Below are 12,875 nucleotides of genomic sequence, written 5' to 3' on the forward strand. Positions count from 1 at the left end.
AGAACTCTCAACACGGGGAAGAGTCTATGCAAAGGCCCTGGGGTGGAACAGATGGGCTATTAGGTTAGTAGGACCAGTGTCAATCTGGAGGGGAGAACTTTTGAAGATTTGTTTGTGGTTTTGTTTTTGAGACAGGGTTTCTCTGTGTAGCCCTGGCTATCCAGGCTGGCCCGGTCACTGAGTTCCACCTGCCTCTGCCGCCAGAGTGCTGGGATTACAAGTGTGAGCCATCACCGCCCAGCTAAAGACTTTTGTTTTAAAATAATTCAGGGATGACAGAGACAGCTCAGAGAGTAAACTGTTTGCTGTATGTAAGCAATTCAGTTCAATCCCTGGCCTCATTCATAGAGGATGCCACATGCACCTGTAACCCCAGTGCTGAGAGGGGAGAAAGGACCCTAGGGCAGTCATCCAGTCCAGCTAATCGGTGAGCTCAGATTCAGTGAGAGACCCTGTTATAGCACAAAGTGAGAGGCTGGGGAGTTGGCTTAGCAGATGGGGACCCTTACTGCCCAGACAGACGACCTGAGTTCAATCCCCAGGACCCACACAGTGGAGGGAGAGAACCAACCCCTGCAAACCGAGCTCCACACATGTGCCCCAGCACAAGCGCCCTAGCACCCAGGACAAAGAAAAACAAGTCTCTCCCATCTCCCCAAAGCCACCACACAGGGTCAATCTACCCTACGTGCACCCCACACAGTGACAAGGGAGCCAGCGTGCCTTTGCCCAGGACGGACCCTGCACCCTGAGAAACCAGGGCTGAACACGGAGGGGGTACTCTTCTCCCGGACTCTGCTGGGCCTCGGGGGTCATCCTAGCCCCACAGGGCACTGAGCCCCACACTCGCCCCATTCCCAACCCAGCCCTTGAGTGTCTCCTCTCTCCCACCCTGAGGCCCAAACTGGGCCTGAGTCATTGGGAGCGCTTATTAAACCACTAATTAATTGAATTTTTCCCCCTCATTGCATGCTGTTAATTAGTTTCTTGTAGTAACAGACTATTATTCTTGGAAGTAATAACTTGCTCCAGGAGGCAGTTTTAATGTTACTTATAATTACCAGAGGGGGCGGGTCTTGGGCTCAGATGGGAGGGGCTAACTCTGGGTAGAGCCTGAGCTGAGGCTGGGGGCTTCACTCTAACACTGTTTGAGTTCTCCAAAGTTTTCTCCAACAAAAACTACAAATTTTTATTAGAACAGATATAACTTTTTCACATGGAATAGGAACATTGTCCTTAAATGAATGAGACCAAGAAGGGCCAGGTGAGGGGTCAGGGGAAGTGGTGTCCATTGCTTCTACCATAGCTGGTCCAAGCTCTCCTTTCTGTTCCCTCCCTGTGAACCACAGCTAATAGGTATCAAAAGAGGGCACAAAACTCAGGATTCTGGCCTGGTGGTGGCCGTGCTCATCTTTAATCCCAGCACTTGGGGGTCAGAGGCAGGTGGATTGCTGCGTTTGAGGCCTGCCTAGTCTATAGAGCAAGTTCTAGCTACACAGTGAAACTTTATCTTGAAAAACCAAAAACCAAGGCAGGAGAGATGGCTGGCTCAGAGGTTAAGAGCACTGGCTGCTCCTCCCGAGGTCCTGAGTTCAATTCCCAGCAACCACATGGTGGCTCACAACCATCTGTAATGAGATCTGGTGCCCTCTTCTGACATGGAGGTGTACATGCAGACTGAACACTGTATACATAATAAACAAATAAATCTTTATTTTAAAAACAAACTGGTTCTGAGGAGCTAATGTTGATTCACCTTGGCCTCCTTCGAGCACCCCATCCGGGTGTCAGAGTTGAGAACAATAGCAAAGGCTACGGTCTTCCCTAGATCACGGATTGTCCATCCTCTTCCTGGGGCTGGGCGCTCCGTGGTGAAAGGGGGCTTATCTGACTCACAGTTCTGAAGATCCAAGAGCGCGGTATGGCGTGTGCTAGGCTCTGGTGAGGGTGAGTGGCAGAAGCAGCATAGACCATGTGCTGAGTCAGAAAGAAACTGGGGTCAGGCCATAAAGCAATCCTCCTGCCTCAGCTCCCCAAGTTCCGGGATTACAGGTGTGAACCACCTCACTTAGCCATTAACTGATGTGGGAGTGTCATATATCAATCTGTTGATTTCATTGGTTAAGCAATAAAGAAACTGCTAGGCCCATTTGATAGGCCCACCCTTAGGTGGGTGAAGTAAACAGAACAGAAGGCTGGGAGAAAGAAGCTGAGTCAGTGAGTCGCCATGATTCTCACACTCCAGACAGAGGCAGGTTAAGATCATTCCTGGTAAGCCAGCTCGTGGGCTACAGCAGATTATTAGAAATGGGCTAGTCCAGGTGCGAGAACTAGCCAAGAAGAGGCTAGATAGAAATGGGCCAAGCGGTGTTTAAAAGAATACAGTTTCCGTGTAATTATTTCAGGTAAAGCTAGCCGTGGGGGCGGCCGGGTGCCGGGGACGCAGCCCGCCGCCCTTGTTTCAACAATTAACAAACAAACAAACAAAAAGCAATAGCGCTTTCTTCTCTTGAGAACTAACCCAGCCTTGAATAATGAATGAACTGAGCTCAGAGGTCCTGACAGCCCAAAGCCTCATTCCGTCCCATGTGTTAAAAAATCTCTACACCTCTGAATCAGTGCTGGGGATGAAGCTTCCAGTCATTTGAACCTTTGCAGGACACAGTTACATCACATCCAAAACCAGGTGAGGAGGGCACACCTATAATTCCAGAAGGATGGAGGCCAAGGCAGGAAAACCACAAGTTTGAAGTCAGTCTGGACCACAGAGAGGGACCCAGTCTCAAAGCAGATAAGTAAATAGATAAGCTGAAAGGAAGGCAGGATGAGGAGGTACCGCTGAGGGCAGGAAGCAGCAGAGTGGGCATCTTGCAATGCCTTTGGCCTTTGCTTCCTGTCTTGAGGAGCAGGCAAGAGCAGGCTTAGTCAAGGAAGGGCTTGCTGCAAAGCATGAAGGTCTGAGTTGGATCCCCAGCACCCACTTACAAATCTGGCTGGAGAGGTTACTCAGCAATTAAGAGCACTGATTGCTCTTCCAAAAGACCTGAGTTCAATTCCCAGCACCCACGGGGTAGATCAGCAATCTGTAGCTCCAGTTCCAGGAAAGCCAATGCCCTCTTTTGATTTCCATGGACATCAGGTACATACATGTGTGTTGAATAGACACACAAGCAAGCCAAACACCCATACACATTAAATAAGTAAATAAAATCTTAATTTTAAAAATCCAAACCTTGTAGCTTGTAATCCTATCGAGAAAGACAGAGAGAGAGAGACAGAGAAAGAGAGATAGGTCTTTGGGGCTCACTTTCATGGTGAGTCCAGGCCAGTGAGAATCTTTGTCTCCAAAAACAGGGTGATGACACCTGAGGTTGTCCTCCGGCTTCTACATGCATGTGCACACATGCACACACACACACACACACACACACACATAATTTTAAAAAGAAGTGAATAAGCAGAAATAAATCAATGGGAATATGTTGGGGGTGGGCAGAGAAACCCAGGATACCCAGGATGCTCTTGAGATGTCAGCAGGGAAGGAAGAGATAGCAGCTATAGAGTTTATATCGTAGCGTCTCGGCTCCCTCTGGGAAGGACCCTCTTGGCTCAGCATCATCACATTCCTGCCTCCTCCTCAGACCCAGAAGGAGCTATCACTCACACCAATAAAAATACCAGTTAACCTTGAGCGAGACCTCAATTAGCTGCAAGGTCTTATCTCCGTGTTAACTTGGGTGTGGGAGGGAAGGGTGGCAGGGAGCCACATTCCCGGTCTTCAAACCACCTGTGATGTTGAAGGTGGCCAGGCAGAGGAAGAAGCACCAGCTCCTCCTGGGAGCACTGGGAACAGCCCCTCATCAGTAGGTGGGGCATTGGGGAATACTCTGAAGAGATACCATCCTTGACTGCCTCTCTAGATGAGTCCTGGTCCAGGCACAGACCTGTGGGCAAATCCTGACTGGCTCCCTAAAGTGGAAATTCCCTGGTTCCTGGCATCTGTCATTTGCCACAGTGTTAAATCTTCCCACAAAGGCCAATTTCAAGCCACCAACTTAGTATCAGTGAGGCAGACTTGAGAGACTCTAGTGATGGAGGGGTAACCCTGGACACAGCTCTTCATCTGGGAAGTGTGGGAGCGATTGAGATAGGAAGGGAGGCAGAGAGGTTTTAATCAGTGCTCTGGAGACAAGGGCTCCTGTGTCTGCCCAGGAGAGGAGGGTCCTAACAGAGGAGGGCCCTGGGAGAAGAGGGTCCTGGCAGAGAAGGGTTCTGGGAGAAGAGGGTCCTGGCAGAGAACTTCTAACTATCAATGCACTTAGAATTTAAATGTTTGTTGTTCATTCATTCATTCATTCATTTGCTGTGTGCATGTGTGTTTATGGAATATGTGCACAAGGGCGTGTAAATATGTGTGTCTGGACACACTCACTTGTGAAGCAAAAGAGGACACGGGTTCTACTTTGTCACCCTCTGACTTAGCCTCTTTAGAGAGGGTCTCCCACTGACCCTGGAACTAGGTTTGCAGCCAGCAAACCCCAGTGACCCTCCTGTCTCCACCTCCCACAGTGCTGGGCTTACATGTGACCATGCCTGGTTTTTTAAGTGTGTGCTGGGGATTCAAACTCATGATCTCGTGTTTGTGAAGCAAGTACTTTTACCCACTGAACCATCTTCTCAGAACTCCCCCCCCCTTTTTTTTCTAAAATAGGTTTTTCTGTGACCCAAGCTGGTCTTGGTCTCATGTGTAGTTGATAACCTGAGGATGGCCTAGAACCTTTGACTCTCCTGCCTCCACCCACCAAGGGCAGGGACTACAGGTGGGCACCCAGTTTTATAGGACTCTGGGGATTGAATCCAGGGTCTTGTGTATATTAGGCAAACACTCCCCAAACTGAGCTACATCCCCGGCCCCTGAATATCTTGCTTGCCATCTGGACAGAGGCTGACAGAACAGGGATAAGAGGGAGAAGGGCAGGACAGATCTAAGACTTGACCTGCCCTCAGCCAGTGCCCAGGGCAATCTCACCTACAGGGTTAGGAGAAGGTAGGAGAGGACTTGGAGGCCTCTGAGGACAGGGACCAGGCTGGGCTGGCTCTCCACTGTACCCAGCCCCCAGCCCCAGGCACAGCAGAGTCAACTGGAGCTCAGCGAGTGCTTCCCAGATAAATGAGGAATTGCTGCACCCTGGAAGCATAAGGTGGCTGTGCCCAGCGCCCGGCAGCCCCAGGGCACGACATGCCCACATGTCCGTGGCAGGCAGCCTGAATCATGACTCGACCCCGGAACATGTCGCCCAGCGAGCTACCCCTTGGAAACCTCAGAAGCGTCTACAGCTTCCTGTGATTCATGACAGCAAAGGCCCAGGAATAAATGCCAGGCTTCCTTCCCTCGCCTTGCCCATCTCAGCTCCCCACATCCTTCCCTGGGACAGAGGCCTCAGCACTCCGCTCTGAGGTGACAGAAAATTAATCAGGGCAAGAGATTGCTCCCTGAGGCAGCTAGTCGGGGCTTCTGGTGGTGGCCACTGTGTGGGATCACATGGTCGGGAGGAGAGACAGGGACATGTGAGGAGGTACTTCCTGCCACTGACACCTCCTACCCCCAGCTTTTTGCCCACTGGCACCTTCTACTCCCTAGCTCCACATGTTGTCCCAGGCTCCGCGGTCCATCTTCAGCCCCACACAGAACTCATGATGCTGCACACCTACATCGTAGTGTGGTCCCCGAGGGGGAATGTCTCCATCCGCTGCTGTCAATCACCTTCCCGGGACAGAATCAGCTCACAGGTGAAGCACGCGGAGAGGCACACAGCAAACCTGGCATCTCACAGTCCTCCAGGCACCGTTCTTTCCAGAACCTTCCTTCTGCCCTTTCAGATCCCAACTCTTGTATTTACCTGGCCCTTCCAGACTGAGGTGCATAGGAGCCAAACCCACTGGTGACAATACTGATGCCTCCCAACCTTAACCCTTTCCTATCTGCCTAGTGCACAATAGCCCTTCAAAGATTACCTGCTGGAAGAATAAAGAATGAAGAAAGGTGCCTGGGACAGAGCTAGTAGAGTTGCCCAACACACGTGAAGTCCTGATTAGATCCCCAGCAATCCATAAACCAGGAATGGTGGTGTGTGCCTGTAATCCCAGTGCTGGGAGCTGGAGGCAGGAGGATCGGGAGTTCTGGGCAATCCTTGGATATACGGAGAGTTTGAAGCCAATGTAAGCTACATGAGACCCTGTTTCAGAAGGAGGAGGAAAGGAAGATGGGGGTGGAGAGGACTGGATTTCTTAGCTCTCTCTGCCTCATTGTACCCCTAATCTCTCCACTTTTCATCCCAGCAGCCACTGTGACTCAGAACTCAACTGTCACCCCAGTTTCCAGCACCTAGCATCAAGCATAGCTTTGTTTTTGCTTTTGTTTTTTTCTTTCCACCCACTCTCAAAATAATCCCTACCTTCAAGACACCTCCCCTACTCCAGATGACAGGCATTGGGAACAAGGTGACTCTTGATTCCACTGACTTCCAGGACAGCTTCATGTCTTCCCATACCCCAGAAGTCCCCACAGATTAGCGCTTGACCAAGCTTCCAGACACAGGGGCAAGCAAGGCTGTGGTCTAAGGGCTGGTGAGCTTTCCAGTTGTCTAGAAACCTCATTAAGAAATGGGGGTTCTGGGGACTAGTGTGTGAAGACTTCATAAAAAACAGAGCCCTGAACTTGGGGAACCCTGAAGACCCCACGTCCAAATTCCCTGCAAAATCAGCAGGAAGCAGCATGTTGCCCATGGCCAGCCTCCCTCCGAAGTCTGTCTGTTGATCCACAGCTTCCTCTAACAGTCAGAGAATATGAAGGGAGGGACGACCTGGAAGAGGGAAATCCCAAGTGGATGAGTTCCTCCGATTGTCTTTGGCCATAGGAATCGTGGCTGTGTGGGACGCCATAAAGAAGAACGTCAGGCCAGGAGGCAGGGTTGTCATTCTAGGAAAGCAAAAGCGACTCTCTGAAGGAACAAGGAGAGCCCTGCAGTCTGTCCAGGCTGCCCTGAAGCTGGGTGAAGGGGAAGCAGAAGTGTGTGGGGGTGAGACAGGGGCCGAGCTCTGCACCCACGGTTCAAGATCCCAGCCCCCATCCAGAAACTCGGTACGTGAGGGCTGCCGTGGAAGCCAGAGCTCGGCAGGACCAGAGAAGTTATTAATCGGTCCACAATGCCGCAGGCCATGGTCCATTTGCTGTTTCTCTTGGTCTGTTTTGAAACTGTGAATGAGCCCCAGCCTTCAAGGCGGCCGCAATAACCATCCCCGATTCTGACATTTAAATTACAGATGGCATTTTCAATTAAACAGGCGCTCTCAGCAGGTTTAATTTAGCTATCAGTTCTGGTCTGTTCTTTAAGTGCTTAAAGGGGCGGGGAAAGACCAATAGTGAATTCTAGGTCTCTTTCTAGAAGCTGGAAATGGGGACACGACCATCGGATGTTCTTGCCCCCGTGGGCACTCATGTGGCTTCCTGTGAACAGTCACGCTGTGATCCCTCCCTCCCTCTGCTCTACCTTTGTGCCTGCTACCCAGGAGTTCTGGGGGCCTCAGGCATGAACACAGATCCAACCTCCCAGAGGGACCAGAGCAGCTTCAGGGGCTCAGCGCCCACAGGGTGTGGAAACCATGCCTCCCCCATCAGATTGGAGTAACTCGGATGGAAGTATGGCTTTGCACTAATCAGCTGTATGATGGTGTGTGTGTAAACCCTGCCTTCCCCGTTGAATCTCAGTTCTCTCCTGTCTATGCAAATGAGGAGAGGGCGGTACCCCTGCCACACAAATCTGAGTTCAATTTCCAGAAGCTTCGGTAGAAGGAAAGAACTGATTCCTGAAAGTTGCCCTTTGACCCCCACATGCATACTCTGTTACGTGCATTACGTGCACACACACACTCACACCCAATATTCATGCCTATAATACATATTGTTTTTAAGACTAATGCTGAGACCCCATGTAGAGCCCTACACAGAGGCTGCCGTGGAAGCCAGAACTCAGAGGGACCAGTTCACTGGGAGCAGGTGTTAATAATGCCCAGCGTTGGTGCTGGCTCATGTCAGTGTGAGAACCCACATGCCCTGCCGGCCTCTCCTCAAAGTCCTGTGGTCCCCCAACAAGTCCTGGGTGCCCCCAGTTCTGTCTCTCATGGGTCCAGGCTGAGCACCCTCTTCCTCTGAGTCTCTGGGGTAAACACTCTTAAGATTGGGCACCAGCCAGACCAGGGGCTACCCAGCACTTCCTGTCATGCCCACTTGATGGAGTGACATTTCATTTGTATTTTAATAAATAGAGCTTGCCTGAAGATCAGAGAGTAAAACAGCCACGCTGATCAGCCTTACAGACCAGGCAGTGGTGACACACACCTTTAATCCCAGTAGCCACACTAGTTTGCCACAGAAACCAGGCAGTGAATGCCTTTAATCCCAGTACTAGGGAGGAATATAAAATGGGAGGAGACAGGCCGGGCGGTGGTGGTGCACGCCTTTAATCCCAGCACTCGGGAGGCAGAGGCAGGCGGATCTCTGTGAGTTCGAGGCCAGCCTGGTCTACAAGAGCTAGTTCCAGGACAGGAACCAAAAGCTATGGAGAAACCCTGTCTCGAAAAAAAATCAAAAAAAAAAATGGGAGGAGACAGCTCTCAGACACAGTCTCATTCTGAGATTCCTGGAGGCAGGATCGCCATTTCAGACTGAGGTAGAGGTAAGAGACAGTGGCTGGCTGTTCTGCTTTTCTGACCTTCAGATTGAACCCCAATTTCTGTCTCTGGGTTTTTATTAACCGTGCTACCCAGTTGTCTATTTCACAGACAGACTCGGGGAGATACACAGTCTCCCCAAGACTCCCATGATCAGGACCATGTGGAGCTGGAGAATTCTATGCTGGGTCACCTCTCAGAAAACCAAACTTTAATCTCTCTGGCCCGGAAGGTGGGTGTCCCTGACGAACAGGCTGGACCTGAGAAACCCAGAGGCCTTGTTCCCCCTGGCTCTGCTCACTTACATTTTATCCTTCCTGGCCCCAGAGACAGCTCATGTCCATACTCCCCACATGCATGCACACACACACACACACACACACACACACACACAAATAATTAATAAAGAAAGAAAGAAAGAATAAAGAAATATTCCAGCCACTCCTTCATTACGTGAACTCAAGTGTGATAGCTAACCTTGGTGGCCAACCTGACTACATTTGGAACCAATTAGAACCCAAGCTTCCGGTCACTCCTGTGACGGATTTTCTTAATCAGAGTATTTGAAGCAGAAAGACACATCCTAAATATGAGCCATGCCTTCCGAGGTAGCATCCCCCCTTAAAGGACGTGGAAGAATTCTTTGCCTTTAGCCTGCTTGCCCTCACTCTGGCTGGCAAGTTCATCTATTCTGTGGCCGAGGCATTCCTTCATCGGTGTTAGAGGCAACTTCCTCGTGACTTCAAAGCAGACTAGTGACCCATAGGTCTCCAGGAATCCTCCAGGACGCCAGCGCCAGAGTGGGAGGGCTGAGACACCCAGCCTTGTGGGCGGACTGAACAACTACTGGACGCTCAGCCTTCTCCCGGCGAGGCGGCCATTGGCGGACTACCCAGAGCACAGTCTGAAAGCCGACCTAGTGCAGATGCCCCCCCATCAGTTCCGTGCCTTTAGGGGACTCTGACTGAAATGCCAAGTTTGCTTTACTTGGCCACTTGGAGTGACAAATGTTTCTGTCATTTGTAGCTGTCAGGGTGGCAATCCCGGATTTTAGTTAGCCTCATTGGGAGCGGGGGCCAGGCAGCGGAGGCCCAGAGAGATGGAGCTCCGTGCTCCGGGTCACACAGCTATAGATTCAGTGATTCAGAATATGAAGCGCTTGCTCAGAGCCAGCGCGTTCAATCTGGGCTTCCCAGGGAGGGAGAGCGTTGAGGAGGCGTTTCTAGCAAAGGCCCAGAGGACAGGGACGGAAAGGTACCAGGTTGCCATGGTTACCCGCTCACTGTGTGGCCTCAGACAGACAACCTGGCCTCTCTGAGCCTCGGGCTGGGAACAAAGCATTTCGCCCCAGTGGAGCACAGGGACCTCTGGAGCAGGAAGATGGGCTCTACCTCGCTCCCTCCCAGGACCCCTGCCAGCAGCAGAAGCCCCCGCTAGGCTGTCAGAGCCCCCTCTCCACCGAAACACACTCCACCTGGTTTTAAACATCTCTCAAAGCTTCGATTCAATTTGGGAGAACTCCGCAGCACTGCAGTGCAGAATTCATCAGCTGAGGAGGCTGCTTTCGGGGAATAATTCATTTTTCTGGTGTCGGCGAGCAGAGTAATTGGTCCGGGGGCTGGCGCTCCCTCCCTCCGGCTCTCCCTCCCCGGGATGGTCTGGTTTCAAGCGCAGCCAGATATGCTTAGGTCAAAGACGCTGCAATAAAGAGGAGGGGGCTTCCGCCTCATAGATTGGATTATTCCACTCGGTGGTGACGAGAAAGAAGATTTAATCCCCCTGGAAACGCCAGCCCAGAAAATCATTTTCCCCTCCCGATTCCTTCTTCCTTGTTTTTCGGTTTTGTTCTTTTGCTTTTTTTTTTTTCCTGAGATGTCTGTCTTTAGGGTTCTTACTTTGAGGGTCTCCCGACAAGGCCCTTCTCCTCACACAGCTCCCACTGCCTGAGGCCACCTCCTCCCACACTCAATCACTATCTAAGGACAGTAAACCCACAAGGGTCCCTGTCCCGCCATAGAACACTGGTGAATCAGAAAGACCCTGCGGCCAGGAAACAACCAGGAGTTCAGGTTCTCTAACAGGGAACCTCTTTGTCTCTGCCATTCGGAAGCCAAGGGTCCACTTACCTTCTCCTCCAGGTAGCCCTCCCTGACTGAGCATCCAAACTAAAGAGGCTGTCCGCGCACGGCCTGTCCACTGTCCCACAGCTATTTTACAGACTTGTATTCTACTCTTTCTTGTGCCCCTCCAGCTAAGCGCCCTCCAAAGAAGAACTGCTTGGGGCTTTTGACAACCCATTTGACAGAGGACGTCTCTGTCACTTGTGGGTAGTAATTCCCTTTTAAAAATAAAGAAGTCTCCAGATCAGTCTGAGCTTCTGGGAGCAAGGGCCCTTTGTCTCATGGCTGTCTCCTGGGAGCATAGCAAGGTGCCTGGCACACAGAGGGGGCTTAATTAATGCTCAGGTGTTAAATGGGTTCACATGAACAGGTGTATGCCCCAGGCCAGGCCTAAGCATAGTCTGTGGGACACGGGAAACCCCTTGGCCTAAGTGACTCTTGGCAAAGCTCCCCGTCCTCTGTGGGATTGGGATCCTCGAGTCCAGTACCTTGCTGTAGGCTGTGTGATACTTAGCCAGGCTGCCCCTCTCTGAGCCTCCCAGTGGGATGAGAGGAGAGGATTAACTATGGCCAGAGATGAACGGTGCTTAGCGCGCCGGCCACACAGCTGCGACATAGCCTGGACTGCTAAACTGCACTTTGGGGACACTTTTGTTGGGTACGGAAAATAGCACTGACTCACAGATCAAAGTCACTGAAGCTGAGCTCTCCGGATGAGGCAGTAGGCTTCCCACAGAGCAGGAGGACAAGGTGAGGAGCAGGGCTGTGATGGGGAACCACACATCCCACTGACACCCTGGCTCCACATCTGAGAGCCAGAAAGAAGGGACCAGACTGCCATGGCCTCCCACCTACTGGAAATAGCACTTCATTCATCCACAAGACGCGTGTACACAGGCCTGCAGGGGAACCCTTGGACCCCCAGGGCCCTACAGGATACAGTGTGAGGACCCCCCTGAACCCCAGCTTGTGCCTGTACACATCAGGATAACCAAGAGCAGTCTCTAGGAGGGCCATGTAAGGAAGTAGCTCAGACCTGTGAGTGTGGGCAGCCTCTTCTTCCCCCTCTACGGCCCTCTGTTTCCACAGTTCACAGTGTCTGGGGTACAGAGACCTCAGGCCAGGCTGGGAAACATCAGGGCAGAACCCTGGAAATCCCAGATTGCTTCTTTGTAGAGAAGAAGCAATGCCCGGGGAGGCCCTGGTGTGTCTGATGGTGAATCCCTATTTTTTCCCTCTGTGTTGCAGATGGAACCCACAGCCTCCCCCATGCTGGATGAGTGCTCTAACCACTGAATTACACCCCAACCCTCTTGACACTTTTTAATTTTGAGACCGAGTTTTCCTAGTTGCCCTGACTGGCCTTGAACTCATTCTGAAGCCCAGGCTAACAATGAACCCACTATGTAGCCCAGGCTGCCCTTGAATTTGTTATCCTTCTGCCTCAGCCTTCCTAGTAGCTAGGATGACAGGCCTACAAAATATGTGTTCCTGACCCTAGACACACGGCTTCCCTGGATCCTGGGAGAGACAGGGAGAGGAGAAATTGGGGAGAGGAGGAGGCTCGATCCCCACATTCACTGACTGAAGATGGCCCACGTGGCAGGGTCTCAGAAAGCAAATACGGGGTGCACGTTTGGGAAACGGAGGGGGGCTCCACAGGGTTCCACCTGGACTTACAGCCCTGCCACATGACTAGTTCCACCCCCTTCAGAGCCCCTTCCTCATCCAGGCAGTTCCTCCTTATGTCTCCCCAGAATCTTTCCTGCTGCATCAGCACAGACCTAAGATGCCCTGCCACACGACTAGTTCCACCCCCTTCACAGCCCCTTCCTCATCCAGGCAGTTCCTCCTTATGTCTCCCCAGAATCTTTCCCGCTGCGTCAGCACAGACCTAAGATGAAGCGCCCTAGTTGTCTGCGAGGCTGAAGGCAGCTCTAACTCAGCGAGATAATCCTACCAGCAATTAATTGGCTTTTGTTGGAAGAGAATGACTACCATCTCGTCTTAATCTTCTGCACTATT

This window comes from Microtus oregoni, unplaced genomic scaffold (genome assembly GCF_018167655.1).
Source record: "Microtus oregoni isolate MIOR12 unplaced genomic scaffold, Mior012 000081F_ref0000091, whole genome shotgun sequence".
Taxonomy (NCBI): domain Eukaryota; kingdom Metazoa; phylum Chordata; class Mammalia; order Rodentia; family Cricetidae; genus Microtus; species Microtus oregoni.